A 12474-nucleotide genomic window follows, 5' to 3' on the forward strand; every position below is an offset into this window, starting at 1 on the left:
CAAACATCAAGAGCATATCAAAATTTTATAAACCAGATGTTAAATCTAAAGCTAAATTGTATTTCACTGCTATTCAGAAGTCCATCATCACAACATATTAACCAAGTATTAGATACTGCTTTACATTAAATAGCACAGTATTGGATTACACACACTCTCCTCCCCACTATCAACCGATACTACTGGTAGTACACACCTACTATCAACTGATAGTACTATCAGCTATCCACTTATGTGTTCTACAGCACAGAAATAAGACCCAGCCAACACTGGTGATAAAGCTGTTGCAGACCAGAGGGCAGAAACGGGTCTGTCTGCTCCTGCTCACCCCAGGAGCTCAGCTGCTCCCTTGGCTGAATTCCTACTCCCAACTTCTAACACAAAAGCCAAAATTTGCAGAAGACTTACATTTTATTTCTGCAGTTCACAGCTTGCAGCATACAGTTTACTCACTGGAAAGTAATGAACTTCATTCATTGAAAATCCTGTATTTGTGCAAGGCTACATCAACAAAAGTCAGAATCCACGTGGTTTCCCTAAGTAGCTGAGGGAAGAGAAGATAAAAAACAAACCACCACACAACTCCTTTTTCTGGAAATAGCAGCAACACACAGTTACCACTCCTTGCATCTCTGCCCAACAGGAAATGAGTACAACAAACCTGCTACAACCATGTTTATGGATCATTACAAAGTGCACAGGCACTCCTACTACCTACAAGAATTTTGAGAAAACAGCTCTGGTTAAAGATTAAAAGAAACGAGACACTACAGATATTAATGCCTTCAGCTTTGTCAACCAAAACAAAACAGTTGCAACATCCCAAGGAATAAGCAGTACAACTTAAAAGCGAGTATTTACACTACTTAGTTCAAAACAACCTCTCAAGCAGAGAAGTAAACTGCCACACTCCAGAGCAAAACCTTAGCTCTCAGCAGGACTCCTCACAGCTGTTCAGCATTAAAATGAGAAAATGAGATGAATTCATCAGTAAACATAATAAAGTTAGAGTATCAATACCTGCCAGAGAGGAAAGTGGTAACACAGCACAAAATGCAGAAGTCTACCAAACTCTTTCACTAGAGTAAGCAAAGTACCTAAGGCCATACCTCAGCCATTCAAGGTAGTAATACGCTTCTGATTGAGCATGTGTTATATATATGACATCACCAAGTTCAACAATTCTTGGTAAGTCAAACTTCATTAAACTAAGTCAGTCTTATATAACAAGCAGTACATGCTCAAACTGCTAGAACTAAGATTTTAATTCAATTTTCATTAAGAAAAAATTCTGTTTTACAGCACTGTAGCTGTGCTAGCATCACACCAGTCTTTTACACCAACATTCAAACCAAGAGTGGTTAGTCAGCTTTCAGAAAACACAATCTTCAGATGCACTACCTTAGGGCTGTCAGAGCATGCTGTCACTATAACTTTAACAACACGGTCTAGTTTTAGGATGTCTTTCTCAGCTGTAAACTTGCAAATTCGAACCATCTTCACAAGACGAGTGTGCCTGCATATACAGATCTATCCTGCCGATAGTTCAGTCTGCTGAAGGAATAGATGCACTTAAAACTCCCTTCACGCCTGCTGCCCCCCCGAAATAATCCTGGGCAGATTATCATTGTGTCAATCTACAATTCACAGTCAGCATCTGGAATGATACAACAAACCCTAATAGTTGCAATTTGTCTGGTAAGCAATCCTCATAGAATGATGGATTTACACAATTGACTGAGGTGTTTCCATCTGCATTGTTGCAGAATGGTAACTCAAACTCTCTGATTCAGAAAGTGCCAAAATACAGTCATACCACGAAACGAAGACAGACTAGTTAAATAACAGAGAGAATGCAAGTACATCAGGGCTTCAAATCTTACTACAGGAACATCCCACTGAAAACCCCACATTTCTCATACAACTGCCGGTGCCTTTCACGCCACTTCTGCTCTCACCAGAAGACGAGTCTAAGCAAACTTCACTTGCCAAAGTGTGACAAAACCCCTCCAAAACGTTTCAGAGCCAGCGGCTGCCTCCCCGCTGCCTCAGCGACAGCAACGCACCTCACGCTCCTGGACGAGAACGCGCTCCGCGAGTACGACCCCGAGGGCGGGAGCGGCGCGGGGGTCCCACTGCGCGGAGCTCCGGCGGGGACGTTCAGGGCTTCAGCCCCGCTGCAGATGCGGCTGCCTGCCCATCTGCTTTTTATTTCTCCCTAGCAAACAGCACCGTCTTCGGGGAGAACGGCCACTCGCTTTGGAAAGCTCGGTGGACTTTCAGGGGTGGGGCCGGGAAATGCCCGACTGGGGCTCCGGGCGCCGGCAGCGCTCCCCGACAGCGGTCCCCGGCAGCAGCGCCGCTGCGCCTCGCCGCCAGCTCCCCCTGCCGGCACCCACCCGCCGCGCCGCCCAGACCCCGACCCCGGCCGGCCTCCGCGTCCCCCGGGGCGCCCGGCGGAGCCAGAGGCGCAGATCGCAGAACGCCACGCGAGGTGGCCCCGGGCAGGGAGAGGGCAGCCGTGGACGTGCCATCCCTGCGGCGCTCCAACCCGCCCCAGCCCGAGCCCGGCGCGGGGGAAGAGGGGCCGGGAGGGGTTACCTGGAGGCGCCCTGGGCTGCACGCCGCGGGCGGGCGGGCAGGAGAGAGGGCTCCGCCGCCGCGGTGGTGCCCGCTCCGCTGTTCACGCCGCCATGTCCGCAGCCCCGCCGAGCCGTCCGCGCTCCGCTCGCTCCCACCAAGTTTGCGGCGCGGCAGCTGCGCGCCTCGCCCGGCGGCCGGACCCAGCGCCCCGCCGCGGGGGCGGAGCAGCGGCAGCCGGGGCGGCCGCCACGGCCGCCCGGCCCTGGCGATGCGGTGCGCGGCTCGGCTCGTCCCGCAGCCGGCGCTGCCCCGGGCTGGGGCGATCTCGCATTACTCCCTTCCCTCCCCCCGCGCTCCCTCCTCCGGGCCAGCCGAGAAGTTGCAACTGGTTGAGATATTTGTGCTCGGGGTTTGGGTTTGTTTTTATTTCTATTCTTTTTTTTTTTTTTCCCCTCCCTTTGCTCACCGCAGCTCAAAAAGCATGACCTGAGGCTGCTCCTCACCATCAGATCTGAGCAAGGGCGCCCCAGCGCCAGTACCACTAAGCATAACAAATCCTGGCGAGCTGCAGCAAGAGACAGCGGGAGGGAGGAAAGGAAGTTAAGGAGGGGAGGCGGTGGGCAATGGGCAACTCCGCTCTGCCGGGTCCTCAGGGGCTCTCGGCCTGTGCCAGGGGCTCCGCGGAGCTCCGGAGACGGAGGAAGCGCCGCCGAAACCGGGGTGCAGCAAATACATGAGGCGAAGGAGAGCCGGCTGCCAGCGGCTACCCCGGCGCGGTGCGCGCCCGCCGGCTCCCCGCGCCCCCTCGTACCGCCACCCCGCAGCCGGCGGGACTACCCCCAGTGTCCCGGCCCCGACCCCCCGGGAGTCCGGCGGGGAGCTGCGTAGGCAGCGGGAGCCGCGCGTCAGCAGCCCCGTCCCCGCCGCGCTGCGCGGGTGAGCACCCGGGCATTGCACGGCTCGGGGAGCGCGGGGTTGACACTCTCGTGGCCACGTAACAGCCTCCGGCGAGTCCCTCTCCGCCCCCGCCAGTCCCCTCCCTCCCCCCACAGCACGGTCGACGTGTCAGCCCCGAAAGTTCGTTTCCAGGCCCTGGGAGAGTTCCCTATAAAGGTCCCGCGGCGTGCGTGGGACAGTGAGACGTGGCAGTGCGGGGCTGCAGCCGGGGCGCGCAGGCATCTCCCCCAGGTATGTGCGTTTACATTTCTGCTCTCACTGGGTTTTCGACGCATGTCTTTGTGTTTAGCCAGCCCACCTGTGTTAAACCAGGAGGTTATTTTTGTTCATGTGTGTATTGTAAATAATTCCATCAAAGTTGTTTTTTTCTTTTATGGCAGCATTTCCACATTTCTACTACAAACTGCAGAGAGAAACTGACTTTTGTTTGCAGCAAGATCTCCATTTAGAAGACTAAAAGCAGTAAGAGTTAATTAAAACAAAACCATGGAACTGATTCATGCTAGAGTAATCCTATAAAAATATACCTAATTAAAACTAGAATCAAAACTTATTAGCAAGCCAAATGCTGCAAATCCAAATTGCCTTAAACATGCAGCTCAAGGGAGAATGCGACTTTGGCTATGATATAAAAGAAACTTGTTCAAGTAGAAACAGTAATGAAAGTTTGAAGTTACTATTCAAAATGAAGTCCTGGAATTTGGAGCATTCTTTCTGATTGCTTGTTGGTAGGTATTTAAAACAAACAAGAAAAAAAAAAAAAACCACCTTTTTTTTTTTTTCTGATTAAAGTCATGCAACCCTGACAATCAAGGATGTTTCCTTATTTATAACAATAGAGTTTGAAAAGCCACTACTGTAATGCATATTTATGTAGGATCACTTTCCCGTGTGATTTGCTTCTGATCCAGAAAATACTTGTATAGAAAATGAAAGGATTCTTTTTACACCTAAAAACTGACATCAGAGTAAGTGCAAATATACAGTGGTTCACGTCTACTCCATTACCTTTACTCTATTAACTTGTTTGGAGGGGGTTTAAGGCATATCTGTTCACATCAGAAAGTCCCACACTTTTTATGTATCTATACCTATTACAATGAATTTAGAGTTCCTTTTTGAAGAGCAGGCATATTTGTTTTTCCAACTGCTGGGAAAAAAAAAAAAAAAGAAAACATTCATACTTTATCTAAGAAAAGTAAACACTGTGTATGCAAAAGCAACTGCCAGCAAAAAAAAAAAATTCTAACAACTGGAGTGATGTATATTTTAGCCTCTAACAATTTCTCTGCAGTTTGACTATGAAACAATGCACATATAAGTAAAAATTCCCAAACAAAGAAACAAAGCCTCAAAACTCACAACATTTGTAGTTTTATATCATAATGTTTTAATGATGTACAGTACATCCTAAGAAAAATTCCACTGGAATCATATTGACTCTGTATCACTCCCAGAACTTTTAATCCATGTGGTTTATAGCTAACTACCCGTTTCATGGAAGAACAGTAATGATGTCAATGCTTAATTTTATTTAATTTTATTTGAGAAGCTCAAGGGTAAAGAGATATGAAACTCCCTGTGAGAGTAACTATATTTGAAATAAAGCTACAAAATGTAACATTTTTATTGGTACATGTAACTCTGTGCTATATCTAAGTGCAGAGTTAAATCAGATGAGCGAGACCAGCAATTTTAGGTGATGCAATCCTCAGACGTACTCTTCCAAGTAGAGGCTGAGGGTTTTTTGTGTCTGTAGAAGTTGCATGTTGGTGTCTTGATCCCAGGCTAATCCTCAGTGTGTTACTATATCCAAAATAAAGAAGGATATTCTACTATAATCTAGGAATATTATGCTGGCCGTGGGGGACAAAACAGCAGGACAAGCTCTGTTATCTGGAAGGGGAAAACAAAACGCTCAGTGGACCAAGTCTCATTCCAGCCAGCTTTCCTTCCAATATAGAGCTTGTCATCTTCCTCTGCCCTGTATTTTCCTGACATTATATTTCTCACTGTTACTAATTCTTGATCTCTCCTTCCAAAAAAATAGAGTCTAGCATGCTAAGAGATGGCAGCATGTGAAAGCAGTAAGGTACTGCAGTTGGAAGTGGAAAGGCTGCTCAGCACCTTCAGGCTTTTGGCCAGTTTGGTGGGAAGCCAAGATTTCAGCTCCTCCCTGTGGTGGCAGGATACAAGGAGTGTTAGAAAGCAGGGAAGGGGGTGGATTTCCATCTGTTTAGGTGGGAAAGCCATGGTGTAAGGGAAGGCCTGTCTTCACATTACCCATCAAAAGCACCTTGAACAGTGTGTTTTTCATCATTTAGAAAAACAAAGTCAGATACAGTAAACTGAAAGTTTTAAGTTGGATTAAAAGGAAAAAAAAAAAAAAAGAAACCAGAAAAGGAGGGAGGAGTTAGCTTCAGGAAAACTGAACCTTGACCTATGCTTAAATCATAAGGAAACAACTTTGCTTGCTTCACAATCACAGAGTTAAAGGCTTTATTCCCATTGCATGTGGTTTTTTCCAGACCATTGAAAACATTACTTATTTTTGTTTAATTCATGAAAAACAGGCAGAGAAAAACTTTGAAGTTTCATAGTTAATTGCCTACCTTTGGGTATTTTAACCACATAATTTATTACTTCAGAGAAACCATATTGGTGACCAGAGCCTTTCCAAAGCAGATCAGGCAGAAGCATGGTGCATATGAACAAGCTCCATTTCTGTGCAATGCTAAAGAATAGAGAGTTTGTACAGTCTGGTGTTTTGAATTTAGCTTCCTTATGTGATCCTTCTGAGAGAATTAATCACCAGGCCTACATTGCTGTTTCTTCTTTCTTTCCCACTGAGATTCAGGAAAGTATTTGCCCTGAATTGAGCAATTCCTTAGCATTCCCTACTGCATTGAACAACATCACCTTCCAAGGCTGGATCATCATGAGTCTGCCATATTTAAAAAACAGGGACTCACGATGTTGTTATATGTAAAAATAGGAATGGCATCTTCATCTCAGGACAGCAGATAACTCAGAGGTTTCTAAGTCTGCCATCCTCATCCTCAGATGGGTCTGGTAGGGAAGTACACTGTTAAAAAGCAGGCCATGCAAGGCTGTAGCTGTGTATGCCCAGTAGCAGACACAGGACAAGGTCAGACTGAGCATAATATTAATTGTCTTCACAAAGCACACCATTGCAACACTTGCTTTAAATCATAGGGAAATAAATGTTAAGAGTCTGCTGTTTTCCATCAAATTATTGTCTCATGTAATGTGCTGTATATAAAGGTTAAACTGACTAGTCTCCATAATATCTATGGATTAGGAAAAGCTAGATGAGATTCTAAATTACTTGGCTTTTGAGACCTAGGTGTTCTTCTGATGAGTTTATATTTACCATTTGTGATTAAAAGGGAGAATAAAGTAATATTTCTCATTACTTTTCTATTATTAAGGCTCTTTATAAACAAAATTGTTTATTTTTATGAATGCATAAGATGATATTTTCAACACAGCTATATAAAAATATAAATAAATATAAATAAATGTGTACTTGCATTTATAAATCTGCGTACCAAATTTTAGTAATTGCCTCTTTCTTTCCATTAAAGTCTCTGACAAATAAGGCACTTAACAAAGTTGTTATATGAGTTCTAAATAAGGCCCATTCAACTTCAAGTCCCTAAAAGTAGACAGATATTTGGTGAAAATGATGAATTCTTGGGTACTGATTCATGTGATCTGAAAAAGCCATCCATTTCCTGATTCACCTTCATATCTCTTCCAGGAAAAAAAGGAATATTTTACAATAAATAACATCAGTCAAACAATTTTTATGTGTGTGTTTTTATATCTTTCAGCCAATATCCTGAACCAATACTTTCAAAATGAAGAGGAAGACAGGAGTGAGAATGAAGAATGCCTTGGAGAAATCCAGTTGTAAAGTTTGAGGAATAGAAAAAATAGGAAATATTCATAATTCTGGTCTCTTAAATAGGTCAGAATTTAGACTGAAATTATGAAAAGTTACAACCTGAAGACATAAGCACTATTAAATTTGAATCTAGATTCACAGATTTTTAAATTAATATGTAATAAAAATATTTTCTTTTTCATCCCTCTACTTTGGATGGTAATATATTTTTCTGCCTTAAACAACTTTCTTGTATAGACTAGTGCAGGTTTTTATTTTTTGGATATTAGTCCCAAAACATCTATGAGTTGCCCCCCTCTGTCTACGTGTCCATAATCATTAATATTAAATTCCTGTGTTATTACCTCACGCAGCAGTACAAGGGGAATTTGGATAGGGAGTGCATATATATATGACCTTGTCACTGCCAAGTGGTCTAAAGCACAGGACATATAGCTCATCTAGACTTCAGGTTTTTGTGCTGGCCTTTTTGAGGATGTGTGTGTAGAGAGGATGCTTGGCATAACTCCTGCTTTCATAGAATTAGACTACCACTAGAAGAAATTTTAACCAACTGTGAAGTTCTCATAACTTAGACAACATTTCTGTCACTAATCTAGCATTAGGAGCCCTAAAACAAGTTTACCAAGTGACAGTGGACTTGTCCATGCACAAGAATTTCATAGTAAATTGTCCACGTAGGCCAACATCTAAATCACTTTTTAAAAGTGATTTATGTAAACTGGAGCAAAACACTGTATGAGCATTCTTGTTTTGCTTTAAGCGTATCTCAATTCCACAAAAAATGCACATAAGTTAAGTTGGAATTAACAGAAAAAGAAAGAGTGTGATTGTCTTTAATGAGAGTCATTTACCACTTCAGTTAAGAGCAAAGAGTATATTTATATGACCAAAATCTCACTTACCCTCTGCCTTTTCTAAGACTCATAGTGAACACAATAAGCTAGATGTACTTATCAAGAGGGCTTATGTAGGAGTCAGCAGCTTAATACAATGCATGTAATATTGCAATAGATCCATTTTTGCAGCCATACACTTCCTATCAGATCATTTGATAGCAGCGATAAAAACTACAAGTTCTATTCAATTGATATTTTCCTCAGTTGCTCGTACACTGTATTCAGTTGCCTGTTAAGAAAAAAAAATAGATGGTGTTGTTTACAGCTAGTCTTTGAAGTCTGGAATTGTTAAAAAAACAAAATGCCTAACAACTTGGAAGTGGCTACAGAAACAGTACAAGGCAAGGACAAAAGAGAAAATAAATTAAAACTACTGTATATTTATTACTGAGAAATAAAAACAAATAAAACCCCCCAATACCCTACTGAATTTATTTACTTTTCTGATTTTACTTGGACACTAAGGCTCCCACCTCAGACTCTGGTCTTCTGTCCCACTGATAGTTTAACTCATGTCAGACTAGAGCAGCAAGAGTAGAAGGAGGCACCTGTGTCTTCCTAGACTCGAAAGGAAGCCCAACCCACAGTTCTGCAAAGTTTTCGTGCATCTTGGTTAGCACTTGTGAATTTAGCAGCTCCGTTTGGCCGCTCCTGTGTTCCAGATCAAACTTTTAGGTGTCAAAAATGTGAGGGAGATTTTTCCCTGCCAAGTGTCATTTACAAGAGCATGTGCTGTTGGCTGTGAATTAGCGGCAGTGGATATTATGCTTTTGTTAATACCCCTGTTTGTATCTGATCACTGCCCCAAATCCCTCCCATATGGTACACAAGTGTCATTTTTTTTTATGTTTTAAAAGTTTCCTATAAGCAGTACCAAAAATCTGTGTTGAGCTGAACTCTCTGCCATCAAACCATTAGCCTGTGGGAAGTGCTCATATTTGAGAAGCTCATGGAGGACTCCCTCCCATGGCAGGGACCCCACTCTGGAGCAGGGGAAGGACTCATGTCCCTGAGGAGCAAGTGGAAGGAGAGACAATATGTCATAAACTGACTGTAATCCCCATTCCCCGCTTCTTGCGCTGCTGGGGAAGAGGTATAAAATCGGGAATAAAGTTAAACCCAGGAAGAAGAGAGGGATGGGTGGAAGGTATTTTTAGGATTTGTTTTACTTCTCATTACCTCATTACTCTGATTTTGATTGGTAATAAGTTCAGTCAATTTCCCAAAGTTGAGTCCTTTTTGCCTGTGGCAGTAATGGGTGAGTGATTACTCCCTTATATCAACCCACGAGCCTTTAATTATATTTTCCCTACCTAACTGAGGAGGGGAGTGAGAGAGTGGCATTGGTGGGTACCTGGCCTTCAGCCAGGGTCAAAACTCTACACTAGTACTACCTAACATCTGAGTGCTTCACTTATTGCCCTTAGCAATAATTAGCAAGCTGCAAATGTCAGATGTATGGTACAAGTTCAGTTACTAAATTTATAGCCCTCCTATTCCTTTCCATAGCCTGAAACCATTGTAGTTATTGAAATTATTTAAATCAGAAATACTGTGTTCAAAATGTTTTTAATTTTTCTTTATATTTTACATAATCAAAAACTTCTTTATTAAAAATATTGCTTGGTAATTTTTTGGCTGGAAACATGAAAGCAAATAAGAGATTTAGCTGCAGAAGGGAATACCTAGCCTGAGTCAGCTCCAAAAAAGCCAGAATTTGTTTTTCAAAACCTGAAGTTTCATAAAATAAGCCTCATTGCAAAACACTCGAGCAGGAGGAAGGATGTTCAGACATGCTATCAAAGACCAAAAGCCACCTTTTTTTGCAGTTAACCCCAGTTATCATTAGGTTACCAAGGGGTTTTACTGCTTATTCAAACTTGGGCATTCATTAAAGAGACAAGATTAGAGGAAAGAAACTGAAAACATTGTTAACCTTGTAAGTCCACCATCATGCTTTAAATGTTACCAGAAGATACCAAAAGGAGACCAAGGCTGTAATGTCTACATGCCTTGAAATGCCTGTTGTCTCCAATGGTCATCCTCAGAACAAAGGGGGGGTTGGTGTGTGCACTGATGCTGCTATATAAACAAAATAAGGCTGTTCACTGTTTGTTCTTTCATCAGCCATATGTTTACAAGGACTTTAAGAGCTAAGATTTTAAAAGTAGTTATAGCATGACAAAACTGTTAATGAAATAATTTGCATCAAAACGTCAGATTTCAATTGGGTTTGTCAGCTGGGGATAGAGATTCTAATTAAAAGGACTAGAGTGAGTAAAGGAAGAAATACATGGGAGCTACATGGTAATGCTATCTTCTTTATTCTTATAATCACTTCCTTCTATTACCAAAATGAAGGCATTGATAATAGGACTTTGTCAACAAGTGAAAAAAAAAATACTTGAATTATCTCCAGAAAAAAAAGTAGGAAAAAATAGCATTCATCTAGCTTCAGCCGAAAACCTCCACGCCTGCCAACATTCTTGACTTTTCACAAAAATGTGTTGTATATTATGCCCCAAAGACACAGCAAGTTGAACTGGAAGATAAGAACTTGTTCTAAAGTTAAGGACTTTTCTGAAGGAAAGTTTCCTCAAAGCTGTTCATTTTGAGCACTTGGTAAAGGTGGATTACTAGCACAAAGGAAGAGACATCTTCATTCCAAAGTGTGTATGTATGGGAGAACAGCAAGCAGTTGTCACTCAGCATTCTAGAAACTTGGTGGTTTATGATTATAGCATGATAAATCATGTAGCCAAAAAAAACCCACCAAAAAAAAAAAACAAAACAAAACAAACAAAACAAAACAGCCAACCAACCAACCAACCAAAAAAAAAACCAACAAAAAACTCTGACACATTCATTAGCATCAGGTTCTAGGAGAATTTTACATAGTAATTTCTCCACAAGACAGAAGCAAATGCAATGTCACAGCAGCTGCAGAAGCAAGCAATCTGTGAAAAGATTAGGGCAGACTGTTTTCCCAAGGCTGTCTCCTATATCTGAATGGTGACACCCACAGGTCGTCCTGCTTTCCATACTCAGGGAAAGATGAGAACTATATTCCTCCATCCCTTGTGATCATGCTGCTTTCACCATATCCTCTGGCTTCCTTGTAGGACTGAAGCACAGATGGGCTCCAACAGGCATATCAGACAGTGGACTTTGTTGCCCTTTTACTTGTTCAGGTTGTTCAGCAAAGGAACTGAAGTCTGGTCTAAGAGTAGTGGCTTTCTAAATGATTCACACTGTTGGTTCTCTATTTTTAGGTAGGAAACTGGAGATATGTTCTATTATTTGAAGGAAAAGGTATGTGAACTGGAAAAGTCCTTTATGGTCATAAAGGCTTTCATTCTGCTGTGATCAAAGCAATGTGAATGGATAGAATACTGCTGTTTTATAATTATATTTCACAATGTTTGAGGAAATGAATTCCCAAACACTGCTACTCAACATCTAATGGTTGAAGTTCCCAGGGTCAGCAGACATGGAACTGCCATCAGGAATGCCTAGACGTTCTTTATAGCAGATTGTCTGGCAGAGCCTCCCACTTGGCTAACTCAGCAGGATCATTCTTCCTCACTAGATACACTAAGAACATCTGCAAGCATTTTGAAGTGTTGGTCAACAACAAATCATACAATATTCTGAGTTGGAAGGGGCCCACAAGGATCACTGAGTCCAACTCTTAAGTAAATGGCCCATGTAGAGGATTGAACCTGTATCCTTGGTGTTATTAGCACCAAGTTTTAACCAACTGACATAATCTCAAGCATTTTTTTTCCTGACTTTACTGGGAGTAAGAATGGCTTATATAATTTCTAGGTTGATACAACCAAGAGCCTTTTAGAGAAATGAAGTGCCTACAATTTTCTTGCACACCAGAAGGATTTGCAATTAGAGGAGAACTAATAGATAATATAAATAAATAAAGCTCAAAGTTCCTGCTGTATTTAGAGGCTTCTTGGAGTACACTGCAAGCCTTAGAAGTGACACAGCATGAAAAAGTACCTTTGAACCTGAATCAATTACGTTTTGCTTGGAACTCCCTATGAAGAAATGCACAAAGCAAAATTCAAATCCATACTCTGTATAGTGAAC

The 12474-nt window shown here is 42.3% G+C and overlaps 1 non-coding gene across 1 annotated transcript; it reads left to right on the forward strand.

The window, feature by feature from the left end:
- The first annotated feature begins 7239 nt into the window (after positions 1-7239).
- Positions 7240-7308, forward strand: LOC114059968. The gene has a single exon (XR_003571789.1). It is a non-coding gene; the product is annotated as a small nucleolar RNA SNORD123 (small nucleolar RNA).
- The last annotated feature ends 5166 nt before the right edge of the window (positions 7309-12474 follow it).

The sequence above is a fragment of the Empidonax traillii genome, unplaced genomic scaffold, assembly GCF_003031625.1.
Source record: "Empidonax traillii isolate 1590-97213 ecotype Southwest subspecies unplaced genomic scaffold, ASM303162v1 scaffold249:size1902748, whole genome shotgun sequence".
NCBI lineage: Eukaryota > Metazoa > Chordata > Aves > Passeriformes > Tyrannidae > Empidonax > Empidonax traillii.